Source organism: Gorilla gorilla, chromosome 3 (assembly GCF_029281585.2).
Source record: "Gorilla gorilla gorilla isolate KB3781 chromosome 3, NHGRI_mGorGor1-v2.1_pri, whole genome shotgun sequence".
NCBI classification, from domain to species: domain Eukaryota; kingdom Metazoa; phylum Chordata; class Mammalia; order Primates; family Hominidae; genus Gorilla; species Gorilla gorilla.
In genome coordinates, this window is record NC_073227.2 from 23,167,370 (window position 1) to 23,178,099 (window position 10,730).

At 37.4% G+C, this 10,730-nt stretch overlaps 1 long non-coding RNA gene across 1 annotated transcript in view; it reads right to left on the reverse strand.

The window, feature by feature from the left end:
• Nucleotides 1–8,903, reverse strand: part of LOC129533276 (uncharacterized) — a 32,539-nt gene extending 23,636 nt beyond the window's left edge. Inside the window, exon 1 of the long non-coding RNA XR_008679396.2 lies at nt 8,757–8,903. This is a non-coding gene — a long non-coding RNA (uncharacterized lncRNA). The remainder of the gene's footprint in view (nt 1–8,756) is intronic.
• Nucleotides 8,904–10,730: the final 1,827 nt, after the last annotated feature.

Genomic DNA, 10,730 nt, shown 5'->3' on the forward strand with positions numbered 1-10,730 from the left:
GTCCTTATCCTTTTTCTCTGGTCTATCTGTAGTCTCTCTTTAGGTAATCTCAAGGTCCTATGTATGATTCCATTTGCTGATGATTCCCACATTTTTATCTCCAATTTTAATCTTCCTTCTGAATTTCAGACTTAACATATGTAACTGTAAACTTGACGTCTTCACTTGATGCCTGATAGGCAGCTCAGATGTTTTATGGCCAAAATAGGCCTATTGATTCTCCACAATCCAACCTCTTATTTTCATCAATCTCATCCTCTCAATTGCTCAAGCCAAAACAAATCTAGGAGTTATCTTAGTTCTTCTCTGTCCTTCATCTCCCACATTCTATGCATCAGCAAGAACTGTCTCTGAAACAGATCTCCAATCTGTCCATTTCTCTTCACCACTACTACCATTGCCCTTGTCCAAACCACCATCTTTGCTCATCTGAATGTCCACAGATGACTCTCAACTGGTCCTCATTTTCCTATTAGCCTAGGCAAACCTTTTTTTAACATTTATTATAGCTTTTATACAAACTTAATTTAGTGACATTGTATAAATAAATAATAAATATGTAAAAGATAGTGTTTTTAATTTAAAAATCCACCAAACAATTAAACATACATGTGTATGTAAAAAAATTAAAAATCAATAAAGGCCTAGAAGGATACACACAAAATCTATGATACATTTAACTTCTTCAAAAAAAAAATTAGGATAAGGATGAAGGACAAAATGGACTTGACTTTAACACATAACATTCCCTTCTTTTAAAAAGCATAAGAACTTGGAGCAAACATGTCAGTATGTTAAATGTTGATTCTTGGTCAGATATTTTGATACTCTGCAAACTTTTTCTGATTTTTTTCAAAATAAAAAAAGTAAACGCAGAAAGGAGAAGATAGAAAACATAAAAAGGACAAGGGTAAAAGGAGGATAGAAAAAGTATAAAAGGATAATATCCCTGAGCTAAAAAAAAATGCATTAAAACTTTAAATATAAAATGTATAAATATACATTTTATATATATACATATATACATATATGTATATGTGTATATACACATACAAATACATATATATAAATTTATATGTGTATATATATATAAATACATATATAAAATGTATAAAAATATAAAATATAAAATAAATAATATTTAATTTTTAAATAAAAATATAAATGTTCTCCACATGTATAGGTGGATAAGTATTTCAATTTTTTGAAAAAGGAACAAAAAGTCTTGCTCTGTCTCTAACTGAAATGTTTCTATGTGTCTCTGCACTGTATAAAATCTTGAAAGTATAAATCAAATCATATAATCTATTTAGAGTCTTCCAATGGTGCAACACATTTAGAATCAAATTCAAATTATTTACCATAATACACAAAGTCCCACCAAATCTGACCTCTAACCATCTCTCCAACTTCCTCTGGCCCCACCATCATCTAGGGGCCAGCCATACCACCTGTCTGTCAATCACAAGTTCTTCCTCACGTGAAGCCCTTCACAGTGGCACCTCATCTACCTGGATTGCACTTCTCCCAGAACTGAACTTGACTGGAACCTTCTTGTCATACGAGTCTTTTCAAATAAGACTGCATCAAGGAGACTTCTCTTGACCGACTGATCTAAAGGAGCCCCCTAACACTCTCAGTTATATCACCCCATTATAATTCTCTTCATAACACTGACCACCATCTGATATTTTACCGTGTGATTATTTATTGGTATTTCTTCATGCATCTTCTTCATCTCCCATCCTTCTCCCAGAACATAAACTCTGTGATTGCAGAGGCTATGTTATATCCTCAGGACTAAGAACTATCATGATCCTCTATAAAGAGTATATTTGTCTCTAGTGCAGCATAACAAATTACCATAATCTTAGTGGCTCCAAACAGCAACCATTTATTAGTCCTGGTCCTTTAGGTCAGAAGTCCATTCACAGCTTGGCTAGGGTCTATGATCTGATGAGAGCACTAAAGCCTGAAATCAAGGTGTTGACTAGGCTAAGTTCTTATCTGGCGGCTCTGGAAAAGAATCTGCTTCCAAGCTCATTCAGAGTATTAGCAAAATCCAGCTTCATTATACTATAAAACTGAGATCTCCATTTCCTTACTGACTGTCAGCCAAGGGTTCCTAGAGGCCACCCACACTCCATATCATCTGGGCCCCTCCATCTTCGGGCTGGCAATTGTGTGGAAAAACCTTCTTATGCTTTCCAATCTGACTTTTAATGTCAATTGTGCCATATAAAAAAATCCAATCACAAGAGCAAAGTCCACTGTATTAGTCAGGGTTCTCTAGAGGGACAGAACCAATAGGACAGATGTTTTTATTTTATTTTATTTTATTTTATTTTATTTTATTTTATTTTATTTTATTTTATTTTATTTTATCTTACTTTATTTTGAGATGGAGTCTCACTTCTTTGCCCAAGCTGAGTGTAATGGTGCGATCTCGGCTCACTGCAACCTCCGCCTCCCAGGTTCAAGCAATTCTCCTGCCCCAGCCTCCCAAGTAGCTGGGATTGCAGGCATGTGCCAGAATACAGAGCTAATTTTTGGATTTTTAGTAGAAACGGGGTTTCACCATGTTGGCCAGGCTGGTCTCGAACTCTTGACCTCAAGTGATCTACCTGCCTCGGTTTCCCAAAGTACTGGGATTACAGGCATGAGCCACCACACCTGATAGGATAGATGTATTTAAAAAGGAGAGTTTATTCAGGAGTATTAACTTACACAGTCACAAGGTCCCACAATAGGCCATCTTCAAGCTGAGGAGCAAAAAAGTCAGTCCGAGTCCCAAAGCTGAAGAACTTGGGACTCTGATGTTCGAGGGCAGGAAACATCCAGCACAGGAGAAAGAGGTAGGCAGGGAGGCTAAGCCAGTCTGGTCTCTCATGTTCTTCTGCTTGCTTTTATTCTGATCATACTGGCAGCTGATTAGATGGTGCCCACACAGATTGAGGGTGGGTCTGCCTTTCCCAGTCCACTGACTCAAATGTTAATCTCCTTGGGCAACACCCTCACAGACACACCCAGGATCAATACTTTGCATCCTTCAATCCAATCAAGCTGACACTCAGTATTAACCATTACAATCCGCCATATTCATTGTTCTGGGGATTACGAAAAATACGTGCAACAGTAAGCAGGAAATCTTAGGGCTTGTTTTAGAATGGCCTTTATCTATCTGCCTAAAAGAGAGGGTATTTTAGGCCTGGCGCAGTGGCTCACACCTGTAATCCCAGCACTTTGGGAGGCTGAGGTGGGTGGATCACCTGAGTCCAGGAGTTCGTGACCAGCCTGGCCAACATGGTGAAACCCCGCCTCTACTAAAAAAAAATACAAGAATTAGCCGGGCGTGGTAGCACGCACCTGTAATCCCAGCTACTCAGGAGGCTGAGGCAGGAGAATTGCTTGAACCCGGGAGGCGGAGGTTGCAGTGAGCCGAGATGGCGCCACTGCACTCCAGCCTGGGTGACAGAGAGACTGTCTTAAAAAAAAAAAGAAAAAGAGAGAGAGAGGGTATTTTATAAACATTGGTGAATGAAAAAAGAATGAGTAACAAAAGTAGTTGTCTAAAATCACACATAATCTCACAAATGTTGGCATTAAAGTAATTTAATTCATAAAGAAGTCCTGTGACATCATGAAAAGCTTAAAGCAGGTCTGATTTGCCATGGTTAAGAAGAAAGTCCACAGAAGCAAGAATAGTTGGGAGTGAGGGGGTAGCTCAAAAATATAAACCCTAGTTAGCTAATGCAGGTAGTTTAAAATAACAACAACAACACAGACTAATTGGTAAGGTTTGGTTTTCATTTGACTCAGCTACTTACGAGCTCTGACCTTGAGCAATTTATTTATATATCTAGTTCAGGTTTCTTCCTTCTTTTTTTTTTTTTTTTTTTTTTTTTTTTGAGACGGAGTCTCGCTCTGTCACCCAGGCTGGAGCGCAGTGGCGCGATCTCCACTCACTGCAAGCTCCGCCTCCCTGGTTCAAGCCATTCTCCTGCCTCAGCCTCCCGAGTAGCTGGGACTACAGGCGCCCGGCACTACGCCCGGCTAATTTTTTGTATTTTTAGTAGAGACGGGGTTTCATTGTGTTAGCCAGGATGGTCTCGATCTCCTGACCTCGTGATCCGCCCGACTCGGCTTCCCAAAGTGCTGGGATTACAGGTGTGAGCCACCGCGCCCGGCCCGGATTTCTTCCTTCTTAAATGGGCAACCACTCCACAGGTGGTTGTGTGATTTAAATTATTGGATGCATGTTCATTATCTACTACATTATCCAGAGCATAGTAACTACTTGAAAATTGTCATCCATCACTCTGCAAAAATCAGTTATTTTGAATGACAATTCCCAGGTTTGCTTCACCCAGGCAGTCTTTCAGTGGATTTTTGCAGGGTAAGAGGGAAGAGGGTTGTGGTATATTCTAATGTCAGAAAATTAGTCAGAAATATATATTTCTGAATTGAAACTTATTAAATAATTCTTGGTGTATTACTTAAGAGCTATATTTCTTTCATTCTAAAAGAAAATAGCCTTATTGGGTTCCACAGAAAATACATACATTCTTAGAATTTGAATTGCCTGCTTTACTGACCATGAATATGGTGGATTCTTCTCTTGTGATTAGATTTTTTTATATGGCACAGTTGACCTTAAAGTATGGAAATTATCCAAGTGGGTCCTGTTGAGTCACATGAGTCCTCTGAAAATAGAGTTTTCCAGCTGGTAATAGAAGAGAAATATATATTTCTGACTAATTTTCCAACATTGGAACATACCACCGACCCTTTTCACTCTTACCCCACAAAAATCCACTGAAAGACTTTGCCTGGATGAAGCAAATCTGGGAATTGTCATTTGAAATAGCTGATATATATATATTATATATATATAATATATATGTAATAATTATATATTTATAATATATATAATTAATATATATAATCATATAGTATGTAATATATGACTATAGATATTAATTATACATTATATAATTATATATTATATAATTATATATATTATATAATATGTAATATATGATTATAGATATTAATTATATAATATATGGTCATATATATATATATAATATCAATATTCTTCTTGCAAATGACCTGGACAACTTTCTGAACCTCAATTTCTAGGAAGTTGCCATACTGAAGACTAACAAATTCAGTGTAGTCAGCTTTCCTTTCACTGCTGGAAAGAAATTCTTATTTATTTAGCTAAGTATCATGCAAAGAAATTGAAGAAAGTTTAATGAGCATATTTTATCAAAAATACCTATCTTTAAATACTGCAATCTCAGCACAGCAAAGAGCTCCTAACCAAAGAGGCAACAGTGCAGTGGCAGTAAATCCCAGCTCTGCCACTTAATAGCTCTTTGGCACCGGACAAGTTAACATAATTTCTCTGTGCTTCAATGTTCTCATCTGCAAAATGGAAACAGTAGTTAATCATACGGCTGATGTAAACACCAAATAATTCAGTATAAATAAAATATTTAGAACATTGTCTGGCATAGAGTAAATGCCAAAAATATTTATTGACTAAAATTAGGACTTTAAGGAACATAGAACCTGGCTGAGGGAACAAGGTACCTGCATCTCATGCTCATTCAGTGAATACTCCTGATTCGTAGATGGCACTATTTAAGTTGCTGTTTTCCCCACCACCACCACCACCCCATCTTTTTTTTCAGATAAGCTGCTGTATCAATTCAGATTTTCTGAGAGGTAGGCACCAAAAAGGGATTAGATAAACAAGAGATTTGATGGGGAAAACACATATGAAAGATAAAGAAAAAGGGAGCAGGAGTGGTGAGGAAGAGCTTTCAGATCATAACACAGGTTGGATATTTATGCAAGGAGAGGGAGAAAGAAGGGTTGGCCAGGAAAAGCTCAGACTACAGTGAAGTTCTAAAAAAATCTCAGCCAAACCAATAAGGAGTCAACAAGCAAACACAACACTGCCTGTTAGTGGAATCCCACATTGGGTAGAGAAAGAATGGACCCAGTGTCCCTGCCATACCCAGATGTTGGCTAGAGGAGTCTAGATGAAGCACAGCATTGGCAGTTTCAAATGTGAAAGTCTAACAGCTGCCATCAGCTGTGCTTCCCACAAAAGGTCCTCTTAAAAGGGGATCTGAGTGGCACACTTCTATGGTTGTCACAGCCCCTGTGATTGCATTTATGCAGGTGAAATGCACACATAACATGATGTCCACTGATCTTTTTTGTTAGGCCATCATTTAAACACCATTTCTGGGAGGTGGGCACCTGGCAGGTATCACTGAACCCCCTAATGTCTTTGGGGTATCAGCCAGGAGGAAGCAGCTGAGGCTACTGATGGCTCTCTGATGGGATCTACCTATGGGGAAGACTGATGCATTACTGGTTAAATGTATCTATGGACTGATGACTTGAACGTTTCCTAAGTTTGGCATTTGCTGATCATGGAGTCCAGTACTGAGCAGGCTTCTTTTACATGAAGGCCAATACAGGAATAATATGTATGGATACATACATGTACACATAGGGGTGTATGTGTGTGTGTATTACTTAGAGGCTATATTTCTTTCATTCAAAAAGAAAATAGACTTATTGGGTTTCATAGGAAATATATACATCCTTGGAACTTAAATTGCCTGCTTTATTGAATAGAAGAATGCCATTAAGAAAGTTGGCACTGCTTTTAAGCCACCAAAATGATTACATCTAGAATTGTTTGAAAAACATCAAGAATAAAGCAACTTTCTAAGTTTCTCATCCTGAAATTAGATCACAGGCCACATTTCCAAGCTCAACAGCCCCAGCTGGCTCTCTGGCCTGTGTGTGGACCACATCTCCATAGTATACCTGGTGCTATGAGGAGACCAGGGGCACAGAACAAAAAGACTAAAGGGGCACAGAACAAAAAGACTAAGTGCCACGGCTTGGGAGGACACTGCCTAGTGCACTAAGCTGACAAGGACAAAAGTGCTATAGAGGTGTGTGAAGGCACTAGGCAAATTCAGAGGAGTGAGCCTGAACTCATCACTATGGGAAGAATAGTGAATAGCTGGGAACTCCAGGTAGGAAGCTGTGCCTTAAGGGTGCTGCTGCACACACCTGACATCCAGCTTTTTCCTCATCCTATTCCACATCTTTGCTTCTAGTTTAACCTTGACTCTCCAAGCGCAGATGAGCTTAGTGTGACCCTTGCCACCCCAGTCCCTATCATTTATTTATTCACCAATTTCTTAATCAAGGACATATTGAATACAAAGTGCATTTAGACTACAGTTTGTACTGATCCAAGGTCCCATACGCAATGTATATCTATATTGTTATATTAATTTGCAGTATTAACTCAAATCACTTAGGGAATAAATAAAATTCCAGCAGTTATAAATTAGCCAGTTTCTCATCTATATTTTGCACAGATGGCATGAAAGTTTGAAGGATTGTATTAGTCCATTTTCACACTGCTGATAAATACATACTCAAGACTGGGCAATTTGGGGGAGGCCTCACAATCATGGCAGAAGATGAGGAGGACCACGTCACGTCTTACATGGATGGCGGCAGGCAAAGAGAGAGCTTGTGCAGGGAGACTCCTGTTTTTAAAACCATCAGATCTCATGAGATCCATTCACTGTAATGAGAACAGCACCGGAAAGACCCGGCCCAATGATTCAATTATCTCCCACTGGGTCCCTCGCACAACATGTGGGAATTATGGAAGCTACTAGGTGAGATTTGGGTGAGGACACAGAACCTAACTATATGAACGATTATGAGGTTTGCCGCCAGAATATCAGCACTTACTATGTGTGACCTGAACAAATTTCTGAAACTCATTTTCCTTGCCATAATCTGGAAAACAGAGATAACAATACTTATCTTGCAAAGTACGCATTACATTTCATATGAAAAGAGCAAAGTACAGTGATTGGAATAACATAAAATGAAAGGTAGAAAATAAACTAAGATGTGTAAAAAGGAAATTTAGATTTTTGAAAATAATTTAGAAGTGGGACAAATGCTCCTAAACAAGAAAATAATCAGGAATCCTAAAGAAAAAGTATAATAGATTTGAATACATAAAATAACCTCTATGTGATAAAATACAGCATAAACAAACACAACTGGGCATATCATAGGCCAAGAAAATATAGTTGCCATGAATACAATGAAGATTAATAGCGATTTTTTAAAAGTTTCTGCAAATTAATAAGAAAAATACAACCCCAGAGAAAAATGACGAAATATTATATATCAGCAATTCACAGAATTATAAATAGCCAATAAAGACCGGAAAACATTCTCAGCATAGCTGCTTCTTAAGTAACACAAATTAAAACAAATAAGTGATTCCACTGTTTTTACTCACCATATGAACACAACAATGTAAATATTTATAACATCCCTTATAGGTAAATATATGGGCAAATGGATGCTTTCATATACTTCTTAAGAGAACATTAAGTCAAGGTGCCTGCTGGTGTAATAAGCTTCACTATTATGATGCTTGGTTACAAAAAATGGGGGAAAGATAATTTGAACCAATTTAAGTTAAAAAGAAGAAAATTATTACTGTTTACTACTATCATCATAAGGAGATTGAGATATTTCCTGAATCTTAACATTGCTCACGTAGTTTGACTGCAGGAGCACTGAGAACCAGGCACTGAAATTCCATTTGGACTTATCTTGGGGGATAAGTCCGTCATCTCTGGGTATGGGCTTCATACTTCTCTCTCTTGGTGCCAACTTACTTTGTCCTTTTGGTGAAAAACAGCAACCAACAAATTCTGAGTTTCAAGTCCTTAATAGCTTCAACCATCAGAAAATTATTGATTCAAGTCACGTTTCCCATGCCCAAAAATTCCAAGAAAGTCAGTCTCTGGCCCTGACTAGATCCAATGAACATTCCTGGACCAATAATTGATGACCTCAGAGATGAGGTTCTATGATTAGCCCAGCTTGATTCTAGAACCCCTCCTGACGCAATCGTTGCATCAGAAGATGAGTTCACATTAACTTGGCTGCTCTCAGCAGAAGGATGAGGGAAGTCATAATTCCCAGAGGAAGGGACTGTTATTCCCAGAAGAAAAATATGCTAGCCAGATACAAAAGAGCTTAAAATGTACAGGCACTCAGTATCCTTTTTAATAAATTAGATAATTAAAAGATAAATTGGTATAATCGATTAATTGGAAGAGGAATTTAGCAATATCTATCAAGACTTTATATAATCTTATGTCCACTAATTCCACTTTTGGTCCTGTATCATAAAACTAACATACATACGCAAAAAGTGTTAATTTATTAACTTGTTCATCAAATATTTAGTGCATAGTGTGTGCTTACTATTCGAACAGCTGGAATAATAGTAATAAAAAAGATACAATTTTTCTATATTTACATTTGCGTGGAGAACAGAAATTACAAATAAGTGACTGGCACATAACAAACTTTTGTTATTAAGCATTCTGTCCAATTTCAATGTCTAGATGTCATAAACTTACAATATAAATGTATCTTTTGTTTATGATCAGGAGTTTTCAATATTTCAAATCTCCATCTATGATATGTACACTGGCAATTGCAAATGGTGTCATGTTATGTCTAATTTTTACAGAACTGTACACTTTACAAAAAGTTTTCAGTTTTCACATCTACTATCTCATTTCTCTCATGCATCAACACTCCAAATTAGATAAAGGCAGTATTTTTATTGGTTTATCATTGAATCACTTCTCCAGAGCCAAGCAAAATGCAAGGTAAGCACCAAATAAGAATTTGTTAAGGAATCAAAATTAAGAGGCATGGCTAAAACACAGAGGTGCTTAGGTAACATAGCAAGTTTTATCTTTGCAGCTGCCATTCCTTCTAGGTTTAAGGACCTTGAAATTGGTTTGGTTTTTAAAAGAAATAATTAAGTATTTTGTTCATGGTATATTCACAAAACAAGAATTGCTCTTGTAAAACTTGGAACAAATAGCAACTGGAATTCAACGTATGGAGCATAGAAAGAAGTTTTGGTAACACCCAGATTTGAGCCTCAGGAGAAATCTAAGACTCATGTTTTAATTTTAATCACATATGTGTGACCTGGACAAGTTACTCTGCCTCTACAAAATGAAGTGATTGTTTCAATTGAATAATTTCTTCTGGCTACAAAATGTGATGATATGTCTACTTTTTCAGCCATGCCTGTTCCATAACTGTGGACCTCAATGGTTGTGTTTTAGTTGACTCTGAAGACGAGGAAATGCACTGTAAAACAAAGCCATTTCAGGCAGCTATGTGTGCAAATGGGTGTTTTAGGCTCCACAAATGAGGTTGCAAACCTAATTATGACAAAGAACAAGCATTAGTTCTGTTACTTAGTTAAATGAGTCAACAGAAGAGAGTTTAAGCCCATTCTCTTTCTTAGAGAAGTCTCATCAGATGCCATGACTTTGCAGATACCTAGGTAAATGCATTGAATGGGAACTACTGAAAAAGAAAGTCTGCCCTTAGGCAATCGCTTTGGGCTGAAAATGTAATGACAGAAGTAGTCCTTAGAGAGGGTATAACATGATTAGTTATATCCTTCTCAACTACAAAGAATAACAAGCACACATAGTCCCTCACCTAATTTTCATGGCAGGTTCTTGTGGTGGGATATAAATGGGTTTTGGAATGCCATGAACTCAGGTTGAAAATTCTAGCCTTTGCCCTGAATGACATTGGCTAAGCTATAA